The following is a 16,277-nucleotide window of genomic DNA, read 5'->3' as shown; positions in this document are numbered from 1 at the left end:
CACGAGGTCGCGAGATCGAATGCCCGGCTGCGGCGCCCGCATTTTGATGGAGTCGAAATGCAAAAACGCACGTGTAGCGTGCATTGGGTGCACGTTAAATAATCTCAGGTGGTCAATATTAACCCGGAGTGCCACATTACGGCGTGCCTCACAATCATATCGTAATTTTGGCACTAAAAACCTAAGAATTCATTAATTAATTTTGCATGAGGTCGTTGTTTCTTCAGTTGCTTCCAGTACGCGCTATCTGCTAGCCATTCAATCATCAGCTTATTCCCATTTAAATCTTACTGCGGTTCATGCAGCTTTCAATCCGCGGTGCACACGTCTCACATTGTGCTACACTGTATCTGCATTTTTTTTTTATTGGGAGGGGCCGACAGGGATTGATGGAATCACTGCATCGCTCACATCACATTATGTTTTTGGCTATTGAAAGTTAGGAACGCGTTCCTTTGGAGAGGGTCATGCGGCAGGGCTGTTCAGCGCACTAATGTATTGGCTATGTCCAATTGGTACGAAACCCATAACACATTAGTACGAAATAACATAACACCGATTGGTACGAAACCCTTAACAATATGTGTTTCCTGCGCAACAAACGTTCTAGCAACAAATGTTCAGGTCAAGCGACTGACAAAAAGTCGTAGAAGAAGGAAGAAAGAAGGGTGGCTGTCACTGAGAGCCCCACTGTCCTGTCGGATGATGCAGCAATAGGTAAGTCGAACGTGTCTTTGCAAATGAGTTAATTTTTTTATGGCAACGGAGACGGATTTGAAGCCTAATATTTGGTGGGTATTATACGTGTGCTATAAGAAAGATAATGTTAACTCCTCTTAAGGCTAGTCGACCAATTTGCGCATTTTCTGTGCTCCAAAGAAGAAATCACACAGTTGCTTGCGTTTCTGGGCATGTGAAATGACGTCAAAAATAGAAACGGCACGCTGCAGTATAGCTTGATCGTCAGCCTGAAATTCAGGTGGCCATGGTTTCAACACCGGATTAAATATTATTTCCTTTGTTATCTGGTAATGCGTGTATTTACATGTAATAATTTTCATTTCATTTATTTCATTTATTATACACTGCAGAGCCAAGGGCATTACAGAAGGGGAGTAGTAAATACAAAGGAATGAAGAAGACAAATGCAGTTGGTTACATGAGTGTTTAAATGGCACCTGTGTATAATGGCACATTGTATAATGGCACATTGTATAATGGCACCTGTGTAACTGTTGATAATTAGTAAGGCCTACAACTTCAGCGGGAAGACGGTTCCAGTCACATGAGGGTCGCGGCAGAAATGATTGTGAGAAACTTTTAGTGTTGCATGACAAAAGGCCAACTTTGTACTGATTATAAATGCGACGGGATACATAAATTGGATAGGGGATGAGAAGATCTCGTAGAGTATGGTGATGGTACAACTTGTGGAAGAGGGCAATACGATACACTTTTCTGCGAGATGACAGTGATGGGAGGCAAAGATTAGATTTCATGTTAGTTATACTCGTTGTGCGGTTGTAGTTAGCAAGAATAAAACCTCCAGAGTTATTTTGAACCATCTGGAGGTCAGTGATTAGGTTTTCATGAGCAGGGTCCCATATCGGAGTCCCGTATTCGAGCTTGAGTCGTAATGAAGTTTTATATGAGTTGCACTACGATTTGTCCGTAACCAGAAACAGGAGGCAGTGAAAAGGCACCTCGTCACTTAACCGCCCCATGGTGTATGTGGGTGAGAAAAGCAGCCTGCGCACCTATACTTACTTTTTATTGATTCACTTAGCTTCTCCACTTGAAATATTTTTCTCTGTTAATATGTGCTGCGTACTGCATTGGATAGTGCTTGTTCTCCAGGGAGTCGTCTAAAAAATTAGTTGCCAATGTTACGGGAAGATGTTCAACAAGGGGTTTGATTTACACTAGGCAGCGCCATCAAGCGAGGACACAGTATCAAAGATGGCGGACGGGGACACACATAATCGTCTTTCTCCTTTGCAACATTGCAAGTGCTTCCCTTCTTATGCACAACAGCAGTGGCCGATAACCTTTCTAGCATAAATCTTGCTTTGTGTGCGGTGTCCCCTCCATAGGGATCGTACACTTTCTATCTTCTTTTTCGCGTGATGGCCATGTCCTCGAAGACTGAAGCGCCATCAGCGTTCAAGAAGCTGCGCACCAAGCGCGCGTATGACCGAGATTGACCGCTGTTCTGCGCACACCTTGGCCGACGAGCCTGCTCCCCACATGCTGGCAACTGCCAGCAACAGTCTGCAGGCACACGATCTAGCGTGTAGCCCCATTCAATGACATCGGAGTATTCCGCAGCGGCTCACCTATACTTGTCCGGTCGTTTACATACTGCTAGGCCAAAAGTACAAAAAAAAAAGAGCGCTCTTCTTTCGTAAGAACCCCACGAAGCAGGGTGCGTCATCGGCATCACCACTGCGACCTCCGACGCCCGTGAAACTGGAAACTGCGCAGAGCGCAGATAAACACGACGCCCAAGCACGCTTGGCCCATGCATGCAACCCGGACGCAAGAGCAGAGCCGGCCTGTTGCACCGATCCGCAGACACCGCGCCGCCAACGCCAAGCTCGCGCCAGGACGCGCATACGCACGCACATATGCATGCAGTGTACACACACACAAGCGACGACAGCGCTCTCTCCCCTCCCTCCCCCCGCCCGCGCTCCCATCTTTTACCCTGCGGAATCACTCCGTTGTTCGCTTGGAGGACGACGCAGCGTGTTCACCGGTCGTCTCACTTTGGGGCGCCGCCGATCAATCATCGACACGCCAGCGGAAACAAACGCTTGCCGCCGCGGCGGCCCTCCATCGAGGGACGACGTTCTCTCCTCGGTAAAGAACGCGTGATGGCGCATGCCTCATCATTCAACCGCGAAGTCATCCGCGCGGGGACCAGCGATCGCGAGCGACCGTGGGGACGGCCACAGAGCGTTAGCCGCAAGCTTGATGCATAATTTATAGGATAAACGGGTTACGCGGCGGACAGGACATGAGCTGGAAGGGTGCTCGCGGAAACACCCTTTCGCCGTAGTTACTTCGGGGTTTTACCCCCCCCCCCCTCCTCCCCCCTCTGCTCTCGTCACTGTAATCACGCTGGAGAGCACACACGGATTCGCGATCGGTCGTCCGGAGCCACCTCTGCGATGTCTCAAGCTTTTAAGGCCCGACCACACGGGGATCATCGTACGCACCTGGCTACGCATCACGCGTCTTCCAGGCCGTATGCGCGCCTGTCGGGAAACGCAGGTACGGCGCGAATATCTGCACATGCCAGATATGAGCGCATACGCACCGGAAGCGGCAAGCAGTGCGTTGACCACACGTGACCCGCCGTGTAAACTTCCAGGCGTGGGTGCTGAAACAAGTTGGTTTTGAGGATGCGTGCGTATAAACTTTGTGCGTCTCTTAGCCTGGAAGTAATGTAGTACAGATAGTATTGATAAATCACGTAGCAAAAGTAGTGTGTGGAAGCTCAGAATAAACTTTGCGCAAACCGAAACACTAACGATTCAGCTGAAGGCGATCTGCAGTGGCGCTGCGTGTAAGGAAGCGCGCGCTTGGTGCGCGTTTCATGTGCCTGTATAGCGCCCTTCCCTTCGTCGTACGCGTACGGACTCAGTGCTGCGGAAGATGCCGTGTTTCTACAGTTGGCAACATCTAAAGAGACTACAGTGAGAAGGTTCACCTGCAGGTTTGTTGGCTTACTAGAAGACAATTTGACTGTGTTTCGCTCAAGTATATCTAATAAATATGGTACCGCAGTTGCCGGCCGGTGGCACTGTTCCGTGCATGGACACGGACTACGTCCGCATAATTGCGTTATTTTTTACAAAAGTGCTTCTCTTCATGGAACTATATCACTGCCGGATCCTGCGATTCAACGCGTCAATATATATATATATATATATATATATATATATATATATATATATATATATATATATATATATATATATCGAGAGAGAGAGCGATGAGAAGAGAAGCAGAGGATCAGGGCACCAAAGATTACCTCGAAGTTGTATCTTTCTAAATACGCGAGGTCCATTGAAAAATCCAGCTACTAATATATATATATATATATATATATATATATATATATATATATATATATATATATATATATATATATATATATATATATATATATATATATATATATATATGGTGTCCCAGTAACCTGGACGAAGATGTTTAAAAAAAACCCCCACAGCTCTAGACTCTAGAGAAATCGTGACGACTGCATAGTAGCGGCAGTCGTATGTACTTACAGCCAGTACTTTTTTCATCATGACGTATTAATTAGATAATTGTTTCATTAGTGAACCCTTTAATTATTGCTTGAATCACAAACATATTAATTACAGTGTTATAGGGCACCTTAAATAACCTCCGAATCAAGCATTTATTTCGTGCTGAAGTGGTCCTGGTAGATGTTTCCCAAGAAAAATACAAAAGCCCACGAAATACGCGAAATACGAAATAGATGCGCACTCGCACGCCGCTACTCAAGCGCCTACACGCGACCATTGAAAGATATACGGCTGCATTCTCGTATCGCCGCATCGTACAAGGCTCCGCTACGCTTATCAATGCTTCAGCGGCCTTTTCTCTTCATGCCGCGACCATCACATAGCGTGAAGCCCTGTATCGAGCAGCCGCCGCTAGTGAAGCCGTGTATCCGTGGCTATTCGCTTGGGAGCGCTTGAGCAGCGGAGCGCGAGCGCCTATCTATTTCGTATTTCGCGTGTTTCGCGTGCTCTTGTTTTTTTTTTTCGGAAAAACCAACGAGGCAAAGCTGATCACTAAACAAATGCTTGATTCGGAGGATATTTGAGGTGCCCTAAAGCTTTGTAATTGATATGTTCGCGATTCAAGCAATAATTAAAAAGTTCACTAATTAAAAGTAATTATTTAGTAATATTTCATGATGATCAAGCTACAGAACAGGTATTCGGCCTTAACTCAGGAAGAGGACCTTAGTGTTGAAGATATTAACGACAATCTTATGGGCATCATTAAGGAATCTGCAATAGAAGTCGGTGGTAACTCCATTAGACAGGATGCCAGTAAGCTGTCACAGGAGACGAAAGATTTGATCAAGAAACGCCAATGTATGAAAGCCTCTAACCCTACAGCTAGAGTAGAACTGGCAGAACTTTCCAAGTTAATCAACAAGCGCAAGACAGCTACCATAAGGAAGTATAATATGGATAAAATAAATAAATTATGGGGTTTAACGAGCCAAAACCACTTTCTGATTATGAGGCACGCCGTAGTGGAGGACTCCGGAAATTTGGACCACCTGGGGTTCTTTAACGTGCACCTAAATCTAAGTACACGGGCGTTTTCGCATTTCGCCCCCATCGAAATGCGGCCGCCGCGGCCGGGATTCGATCCCGCGATCTCGTGCTGAGCAGCCCAACACCATAGCCACTGAGCAACCACGGCGGGTTATAATATGGATAGAATTGAACATGCTCTCAGGAACGGAGGAAGCCTAAAAACAGTGATGAAGAAACTAGGAATAGGCAAGAATCAGATGTATGCGTTAAGAGACAAAGCCGGCAATATCATTAATAATATAGATAAGATTGTTCAACTGGCTGAGGAATCCTATACGGATCTATACACTACCAGTGGCACCCACGACGATAATGTAAGAGAGAATAGTCTAGAGGAATTTGAAATCCCACAAGTAACGCCGGACGAAGTAAAGAAAGCCCTGCGAGCTATGCAAAGGGGGAAGGCAGCTGGGGAGGATCAGGTAACAGCAAATTCGTTGAAGGATGCAGGGTGGGCAGATTGTTCTAGAAAAACTGGCCACCCTGTATACGCAATGCCTCATGACTTCTAGCGTAGAGGAATCTTGGAAGAGCGCTCACATAATCCTAATCCATAAGAAAGACTTGAAAAATTATAGACCGATCAGCTTCTCTACAATTCTCTACAAATTATTTACTAAGGTAATTGCCAATAGAATCAGGAACACCTCACACTTCTGTCAAGCAAACGACCACGCTGGATTCCGTAAACGCCACTCAACAATAGACCATATTCACACTATCAATCAGGTGATAGAGAAATGTGCGGAATATGACCAACCCTTATATATAGCTTTCACTGATTACGAGAGAGCGTTTGATTCAGTCGAAACCTCAGCAGTCATAGAGGCATTACGGAATCAGGGTGTAGATGAGCCACATGTAAAAATACTGGAAGATATCTATAGCGGCTCGACAGCCACCGTAGTCCTCCATAAAGAAAGCAACAAAATCCCAATAAAGAAAGGCGCCAGACAGGGAGATACGATCTCTCCAATGCTATTCACAGCGTGTTTACAGGAGGTATTCAGAGACCTGGATTGGGAAGAATTGGGGATAGGAGTTAATGGAGAATACTTTAGTAACTTGCGATTCTCTGATGATCTTGCCTTGCTCAGTAACTCAGGGGACCAACTGCAATGCATGCTCACTGACCTGGAGAGGCAAAGCCGAAGAGTGGGTCTAAAATTATTTTGCAGAAAACTAAAGTAATGTTTAACAGTCTCGGAAGAGAACAGCAGTTTATGATAGGTAGTGAGGTACTGGAAGTGGTAAGGGAATACATCTACTTAGGACAGGTAGTGACTGCGGATGCGGATCATGAGACTTAAATAGTCAGAAGAATAAGAATGGGCTGGGGTGCGTTTGGCAGGCATTCTCAGATCATGAACTACAGGTTGCCATTATCCCTCAAGAGAAAAGTCCATAAACAGCTTTGTTTTACCAGTACTCACGTACGGGGCAGAAACCTGGAGGCTTGCGAAAAGGGTTCTACTTAAATTGAGGATGACGCAACGAGCTATGGAAAGAAGCATGATAGGTGTTTACCGTTAAGGGATAAGAAAAGAGCAGATTGGGTGAGGGAACAAACGCGAGTTAATGACATCTTAGTTGAAATCAAGAAAAAGAAATGGGCATGGGCAGGACATGTAATGAGGAGGGAAGATAACCGATGGTCATTAAGGGTTACGGACTGGATTCCAAGGGAAGGGAAGCGTAGCAGGGTGCGGCAGGAGGTTAGGTGGGCGGTTGAGATTAAGAAGTTTGCCGGGATAACACGGCCACAATTAGTACATGACTGGGGTAGTTGGAGAAGTATGGGAGAGGTCTTGGCCCTGCAGTGGGTGTAACCAGGCTGATGATGATGACGACGAGTTCATGATGAAAAAAATACTGGCCGTAAGCGCATACGACTACGGCTACTATGCAGTCGGCACGATTTCTCGAGAGCTCTCGGGTATATTTAAAATCTTGGTCCAAGTTAACTGAGACACCCTGTATATATATATATATATATATATATATATATATATATATATATATATATATATATATATATATATATATATATATATATATATATATATATATATATATATATATATATGGTGCATTCCGCTTGGCTAGTAAATGTGATAAAGGGTCATTAGAGAAAATTATTTTGAACCGCTGCATTGGCTTCAGTAATACCTAAGTCGTCATTCGTAGCAAGAACAGAGGTTTTGTAAGGAAGCAAAGAAGGAAGGAAATCGGAGCGGCGCCACCTATATTGGACCATGGGGTTAAATGACGTCAACACTGGCCGATTCCCAGAGAACCACAGAGAGGGAGGTCACGTGAAATTTATGTCGGCTCGTCCGTTTCGGGGCGGGTGTCTTCAAATTGAAGACCAGCAGCGGGACCTTCGGTGGCAATTTTATACGCAACAAGGTCAAATAGTGGTGGCACACAGAAAACGATGATTAGCTTCGAGACATACAGTGTACCGATATAAGTCAGAGCTTAATATGTTGCTTTAGTATTCCGTTTGAGCATAAATTTGACGTTCCCGAGTCTCTTTGCTCGGAAACTTTTTCATGTGTAATGGTATGGCACAATCGTTAACATGCCTATCTCTCCAGAGAAACATTTTAGTCTAGCGAAACATTATTTCAACATTTTGCACAAAGATTTAGGGACTACGCAGGCGAAATTATACGACTTTATTAGCGCGGGATAGGACAGACAAGAAAACGCAAAGTGACAAGGACAAGCGCTGGTGCGTATCATTTTGCGCTCCCTTGTTTGTTGATCGTTCGCTGCGCTAAAAAAAGAAAAAAAAAACTATATGTTATACCAATTACCAACCATCCGAACCAGCGTTTTACTTGTCTGAGACACGGCGCCACTGTCGTCATTTTTTCTTCTCTTCCTTTCTTTTTTGTCTTCCCGCATCTGAACACTATGATGATAGGCGAAAGTAAGACGAGATAAATTTTCGGATACAGCGCGCGCCCCCGCATTGCATGAATCGTCGAACCACCGAAAATCGCCCGTGATAGAGATTCTCTCAAAAGCACGGAGACGGGTGCGCGGTCATAAAACTTGAGACGCTTGCGGCTTACGTCACCCACAGACGGCGGGGCGCCACGCAAGTAATGTGGCAACCGACAAAGACTGCAAAGGTCGATGCGACACCGGTTCCACCTGGACCCGAGAGCGCGCGCTGTATATGTGCGCGCAAAGGAGCCCGCTGAGAATCGATTTTTCCGCGCTCCGAAGGAGTATCCGCTAAGTGAGTCCACCAACAACGAGAGAGCAGCAACCTCCCCCCCCCCCCTCCCTCCGAGTCGGCTGGTGGAAAGGTGTTAGGCCGTTGATCGCGTCCGTGACCCGCTAAGCGCGAGCGCCGCGGCGAGTCGGTCGGCGAATCCGCAAGGTCGACGTGGAGCGCGGCGTCGACCCTTCACGAACGCCGCGTGAGTGCGAAACTGCGGCGAATTACTATAGCCTATCGTGAAAAATGAAGGCTCGCGAGTTCGGCAATCGCGAATGCTATTCGCGAGAAAACTTGTCGAGTGCTTTCCGGCCGCGAAGTTGTTCGCGAACGCCTCCTTGCCGAAAAGAACGTGCGTACACAAATTACGAATCGTGGGGCTTTAACTTCATTGAAGTGGCGCCGTTCTTTGTTGAGGGAGGCTGTATGGATAAGAGTTTCAGGACTGCTTTGGCCGCCTGGGCTTTCTTTATGGGGGGCCGCCTGGGGTTATTGGGTGTATAGGGTTATTGTATTATCTATACGTATAAGGGCGCTGGCGTTTTCCGTATTTCTCCCCGAACGTAATTCGGCCGTCGCGACAGGCAGTCGAACACTCGACATCGCGCTGATCACTCAAGAAAATTCAGGAAAGCGAAAAAAAAGAAAAAAAGATAAATAAAAAAAATCGCGGTGCCTCGGGCTCGAAGGTGAGTCACTCGCATATTGCGTCGAGGATTACATCGACCGAAGCGCTGGTACATCCCCTGATCCCGTCCTATCCAAATACTTTACGCCCCTTTAACATGTCATACTCCCCGAAGTGAGGTCAGTCGAATGCAAGTCGTGAAACGAAGATCTCAATGAACGAATACGCACTCTAGCAGCTGACGCGCGCTTTGTCACAATCGCAAGAGTTCGCAACCGACTCCCACCACTCCGGCTGGAGCGAACGACGACACCACGTGGCTGCCTTACGACACCACGTGGCTTGCGTTACCCAAGGACCCGACACTGCGGCAAGCTGAATCGTGAAGCTTGAAGTTGCACAGTATGGCTGTGGTGTACTCAGGTATCTGCGAGAGTCAATTCCTTGAAATGTTTCTGCGACTTTATTAATTTTTCTCGTGATGTTGCAGCACGTCTGAAAAAGGCAAATTGGTTAAAGCGACTTCCTGTTACTAGTCCTAGCTTGAGCCACGCATATCCCTTTATAGCAGGGAAACCAATTTAGTCTCTCGAGAAAAGGCCTCTGCGGTACCATAGGGCAAATGTTGCGTTCCATTTTTGTTCTCGATATCCTTTATCGCTACTCTCCAACGTTGCCGTTATCGCAGCTGTACAACAGCCACGCGCGCGCAAACACACCCACACACCCACCCACACACACACACACACACACACACACAAACTCACACACACACACACACACATATATATATATATATATATTGAGAGAGAGAGAACAATGTGGAAGAATTGTTGGATTACACCCCACTCTCGCGCCTTCATCGCTTCGAGTGCAAGCGGCCAATGTGGGCTCTGGTTCGAGACGTCTGCCAAACACGTGCGGAGAAGACAGCCAATCATCGTTAATGCGGAAAAGTGGATGAGGAACAAACAGAAAATAACGTGGCTATCCTCTTCTTAAAGGAGACGCTTCTCAAGGTCGGACGAGGCATGTTTCCTGAAGGTCGTAAGCAGAAGCAACTTCGCGGCGCTACTCGGACTGCGACTTAACGCCGCGTGTTGTTTTGTCGCGCCGATCTGCGATGCAGCTACCAAACGGCACCCTTGAACGGCATCAAGTTCACTGCGGGCGTTCACGTTTTCTTTAATATAAACGGTAAGCAAACCGGCGCAGGTTTCTTGAAGATGCTCAAAAACCGGTACCAATGTTCTGAAAAGCACGTGTGTTCTAAATTAGTATAAGATTGCAGGTTGTCACTCAAGCAGCGGCTACAATGAACCCTGTTCAGTCCTTCTGTGCATAGTACAAAATGAAAGAAAAAGAACCAAGTTCAAGTTAATTAATACAAATTGGAAAGAAAAGAAATTCAACCTTGCGCACCTAAATCTAACTAGGCCTGAGTTTTTGCACTTCGCTCCCATCGGAATGCGACCGCGACGGCTGGGAATTGAACCCACGACCTCGGGCTCTGCAGCAGCACGCCATGGCCACTTAACAACGGCGGCGGGCAACATAAAGAAAAGAAAGTAAGTAAGAAAGGTAAAGGGGGCGGTTTCGTGTCATGGAACAACGTCAGATATTTGTCTCCAGCTTTCTTTTATGATAAGCGTAACTTGCGTTTCGCACGGTTGATTTCACACTACTTTATGCTGATGCAGCGCGACTCAGTGGAGCCCTGGACTAAGGGCCCAACCTTGCTGAAGAGAAGCCTCAAGTCGCCGGCGCCAAGAAAGACGACGGAGGCTTCGAATCCGCGAATCTCTTAAACGATCTCATTAAAAGTTTTCTACTACTACATAGCCAGTTGCGAAATGGTCGTCAGTAACTTTACGAAAAGCCTGTAAAGCTTCGAAGAATCATTTAGTAAAGCGGAGGAACGTGTAGATATGGGCGCCGTGTCTGTTGCCGTACAATATAACAACAAAAGAAAAACACTGAAGCGAGAAGTCGCAAGCTTTCTGTGAAGAAACGCAGATAACATACCTGGAATTAGGGGTGCGCAGTCCAGCTTTCGATGATCCATGTATCCGAAGATGACGCAGTCAGGGAAAGGAAGCGAATATCAAATCCAAAAGTGAGCACCAGCTGTGCCGCACCAGGAAAACCCCGCCGACGCGTGTTGACACCAGACGAGTGCAGCGGAGTTAGCGTCACACGTGCTCGAAGGTACTGTCACGCACGCCACCGAAGTTGCTATCTTCCAGAAAGCGACGATGACGATCCAGCCGAAGCGAATGTAAACGCCGCGGGAGAGAATCCAGAAGTTGGCAACAGGCGGATGGAGCGGAAGGAGCGGTTATCCCGAAAAAATCCTCTCTCGCCCGACGGCGGAGTGAGGCCACTCACAGGAAGAAAAAAAAAAAAAAAAACTCTCGCGCGCGCACTCGCACACGCACAAACACACACTCACAGAACGACAGGCTCACTCGGGAGTGGCTTCGAATCTTTTGGGGGGAACTAGCACTAAATCACACGACGCGATGACACTGATGCAGCGCAGAACGCGCGAGCCGGCCGGAGAGCATCGTCGTTCGGCTTGCGCTTGCGCTCCAACAAGAACGAACCACCACCAACCAACGAACGCACCAACCAACCACCGCGCCGTTTCCGTAAAGGCGTTCTCTTCGCGCGCCGCTGAGTGCGCGCCCCGACGGAAACGCCGCCGCCGAGATCGACGACGCGCGACCACGTGACACGTGGTGGTGACGTTGCGCCGTGACGTCAGCCTCGAGCGCGTCGTCGTCGTCGTCGCGGTGAGCGAACGGCAGGTTCGCGCGATTCCGCGACAGCAGCGGCGGCGGCACGCTAGCTACTTTCCGCTGCCCTTCTCCCCTTCGCCCTCTTTCCCTTCGCCCCAGCGAGCGGCCGCCGACCACCGCCGACGGTCGCTCTTGGTCTTGTTATTTATATCGGATGATACGCGCGTGGCGCGCATTCTGCCTTCGACTGGCGCACTCGACAGGATGGTCGAGTGCGCGCGCCATCTCATGGCGTCAATTGCCGTGACGCAGTGCGCATAATTCCAAGCCTACGACAGCAGGGCGCGGGAACTCCGGAAAAGCGCTTAGCGGCCGCGTAAGCCTGGGCACGCAGTCTAGATTTCGGTATTGAAACCTCTGGTGGGATGACAATTCGCACCACAGTTGCATGCTGGAGCTCTTTTTGCAAAACCAGACTTCGCGGAATGTGTATGTGCGTGTGTGTTCGTAAAATATAATGTAATATATTATTATATCATACACGTGTAAAACAATATTATGAGCTCTACAATAAAGCTGCTGATATCGCCAGTATAAATTCGAACGCGAATGGGAAAGAAATCTGAAAACAAGTGATTGCACGTAAATACACGAGAGTTCGAAGTGCAAGTGCTCTGAGTTACATAATATTCGGAACGGTATGTTTCGGTACCTGAATTAGGCAGGTCCCTGCTACAAATGCAGGCAATCCTGGAACGCAAGTACGCGCGTTATAGTCGTTCTCGACTTGTTCGGATTTAAATTTGTGATAGCAGTTACCTATTAAGGGCAGTGCCCTATAAATTAGCAGACTTTTTCGGCAGCTGATCGGCTATGACATAGAGAAGCTTTTTAGTCAAAAGTGGAGAGGTTTGCTTGGCGATGCACGCAGCGTGCTAGTCCAGGAAAATGCGATGATACGTGAATCGATAGGCGCAGGACATGACAGACACATAAGACGCACAATATAAACAACATAGGCAATCAAATTATCTCGTTCTCGCATAAAAGTTCAAAGTCCCTACGTAGCGCGGGGCTTACAGGATGCATGGACCAAGTACATATCGTATGGGCTTGATCGGCGACTGCATAATAATTACTAATGCGAGAGACAGAATGCACTTATTTCTTCTGATGCTTGTGCCGCATTACCGTTCTACAGACAACAGATGTTCACGGAGATGTCGGGAATGAGCTGCGTGACGTGGCTCATTGCACATGAAGGATGTAAACTAGGCGAGGCCAGAACTGCGGCTAAGTGACCCGTGAGGCTTTCGTCCAACGTTGGCGAGTAGAGGCGTCGAAGCTGGGTAGTAGACTCACTAATGCACATTGAACTTGATGCGCATGATCATTTAGCTAATTTGCAGCCTTCGCGCAGTTTGTTCGAAGTGTGATAATAACTATGGGATTTAAAATTTTCTTATACTTTTCCAATAAAGAGGGATGGGGAGATTTATTAAAATACAGAAACTTAGAAATGGACAACTACCCGCCGTGGTTGCTCAGTGGCTATGGCGTTGGGCTGCTGAGCACGAGGTCGCGGGATTGGATCCCGGCCACGGTGGCCGCATTTAAATGGAGGCGAAATGCGAAAACACCCGTGGTACTTAGATTTAGGTGCACGTTAAAGAAGCCCAGGTGGTCGAAATTTCCGGAGTCCTCCACTACGGCGTGCCTCATAATCCGAAATTGGTTTTGGCATGTAAAACACCATATTAAAGAAAAAAGAAATGGAGAACTACTTCCCTGCGTGCTAGCCAGCTGCTCCTTCATCGACTAAGGGGGAAGAACAACAAATGAGACGGAAAATGGGAAGCTGACGATGATAACGAGAGATAACTAGGCATCCATAAGGAAGTGTCAATAAAAAAACATAATACAGTGGCATATACAGCTCACTTTCTCTAAAAAATTTGACACTGGCAGTCATGGTCTGACACGCAGGAGATATCGGCCATGGATCCTACGGAAGCATTTCAGAAATTGGCCGGTTGTTGATGCGATTTTTTCTGATTAAAAACTTTCTGATCAACAGCTATTGGGGTGCGCTCTGTAATGACAAGATTGCAGGCAAACGGATTCCCACCTACCGCCGACCTCTTAAGTTTTTAGAAACACACACACACACGTACGCACGCGCGGATACACATGAAAGAAAATTTAATAAAAAATGCCCGATGGTGGTATGCGAGTTTGGTCCTCGACAACAGCTGGCAGCCCGATGTTCTAACCATTAGACAAGAATAGCAGGCATCGCTCCCTGGTGTCAACGCTAACTAGACTGTTACAGATGATCACCGCGTGTATGGCAATGCGCTGCCCGAATGTGTGAGAGCACGCGAGGAGCACACGTGCGCGCACACCAATTTCTTTTACGCCAAAGACGCAGTAATGAAATGGGCAAATTTAGAGCAGTTGATGAACCGCTTCACGAACGCTTCGCTTCACACATATACCAAGATGTGGGCGGAATATGTATAGTTCCTTTTTTTTTGCGAGAAGGCTGTAAACATTCACCAAGGACATATAGCTCGACGTGCATTCGTGGCGAGGAGCAATGATAGGTGCATAGCCAACGGGTTAAATCTGATACCAATGCCCATTTTGAAGAAGTTAAAAAAAAGTCAGATGTCTGTGCCGGAAAGGGCATTCGCGGTCGAGATACGCGCAAGAGGCGGGAAAAGCTATCAGATGGGCGTGTGGTACGATGCCCTGCGTGTGCGTATTTATGGGCAAATAGGTAGTTATTGTCATTGTTAATAAGTCCTAAAATGCAATTATCGGTGGAGGGGATTGCACCTAAGAGAGGCATGTTCATAGTAGCCGCACAGAAACTGCCACTAATCCAAATTTACTCATTATATCCCCAGTACATCCAGGTGTACACAAACGGTTCATGTCATAAAAATTCCTCAGTTTCAGCATTCATCAATCCACATCCGGTGCTGGAGCAAACATTTAAATTATCCCGAGAGACATCTTCCACCATAGCTGAACTGTTCGCAATCCTGTGTGCATTCCGCTTCATAACATGAGGAAAAGATGCGATAAAATGGGTTATTTTTAGTAAGATCTTATTTTTGGGTTACTCTTGAGCAATTGCCAAGCCGCTCTCGCATTGCTACAAAGAAATAAGAAACATTTTTTTTTAGCACTCTGCTATTGTATGAGATGCTCAAAGAACACACAAAAGCGAGCGCAATGAATCACGTAATTGCATTTTTGTGTATATCCGGGCACTGCAATTTTCCTGGTAAGACTGCAGAGGACGCAGGTGCGAGTCGGGCGCACTATAACGCAGGGAGAATCAATCTTCCTCTTTTGTGTAGATATCCTGTCGTCTCAGCGAAACTACCTGGTATCTATAAGGACTCGGACTTATACTTTAGAGACCCATGTATAAACCTATCAGTTCCGTCAAGCTTGAGAGAAAACAGAAAATTCGAAACATTAGTGCACCGCCTGCGGCCTGGTATACTGCATTTACGAGACACCTTTTACGCAGGATAGAACGTGCCTATAAACCGCAGTGCCCTTGTGGTCCTCCAGACGAACATGTGTATCAGCTTTCTCCACCCAATTACTTATCGCTTAGGCCGTTATTAGGCTTTCATACTGCATACTATTACTCTCAATATGTTGTTTTGTTTACGCTGAACTCTATGTAGATGGCTACTTCGGTTCTTACTATGCATATGAGAATTTACGTATATGGAGATGGTAATGCATCATTGCCTTCTTTTTTTTCCCATTTCCTTCTTTTGCTGCCGTGGTAAACGGAAAGCTCAGAAAAGTAAGAACTTCAACAGAATAATTTTCCTGGTATTTAATTATTTGTGCTTCAACACAACATAAAATTCGCGGTATAGGTGTCATTGATGGGACCAAACAGCAGCGGTCATGACACATCAATAATGTTGTGACAAGCTGTGCTGGTAAATTAGAAACAATTCTTGCTTCTTCCTGAGTTTGGGAACATAAGCATGCTCGTTCGTTCGGTTAATCGAGCAGCTGACAGTTTAGAGATAGCTTCAAGCTATACAGATTTCCTCTAAGCCACTATAAAAAACATGGGAGCTTCCTCCTAGTGAACAATTAAACATTGGTTGTCCGTTCACTAAACTGACCACTAAAATTCTCGGTTAATAAGGGCCTTGCTTTTAACTTATGAAGGTAGAAAAAAAGGGCAGACTGGCTGTCTGTTGTCTCCCCATTGAATAGAATGTGATTTTCGCACACTCAAATGCAGCGCATCCGCA

General features: G+C 46.7%; 1 protein-coding gene across 1 annotated transcript in view; it reads right to left on the bottom strand.

Moving 5' to 3' along the window:
• Positions 1-11,898, bottom strand: part of LOC135917972 (streptococcal hemagglutinin-like) — a 434,329-nt gene extending 422,431 nt beyond the window's left edge. The window contains exon 1 of the mRNA XM_065451626.1: positions 11,261-11,898. The gene's annotated coding sequence lies outside the window, so the exon portion shown is untranslated. The remainder of the gene's footprint in view (positions 1-11,260) is intronic.
• Between the last annotated feature and the right edge of the window lie 4,379 nt (positions 11,899-16,277).

This window comes from Dermacentor albipictus, chromosome 2 (assembly GCF_038994185.2).
Source record: "Dermacentor albipictus isolate Rhodes 1998 colony chromosome 2, USDA_Dalb.pri_finalv2, whole genome shotgun sequence".
NCBI classification, from domain to species: Eukaryota; Metazoa; Arthropoda; class Arachnida; order Ixodida; family Ixodidae; genus Dermacentor; species Dermacentor albipictus.
This window is presented reverse-complemented; position numbering and strand designations above follow the sequence as displayed.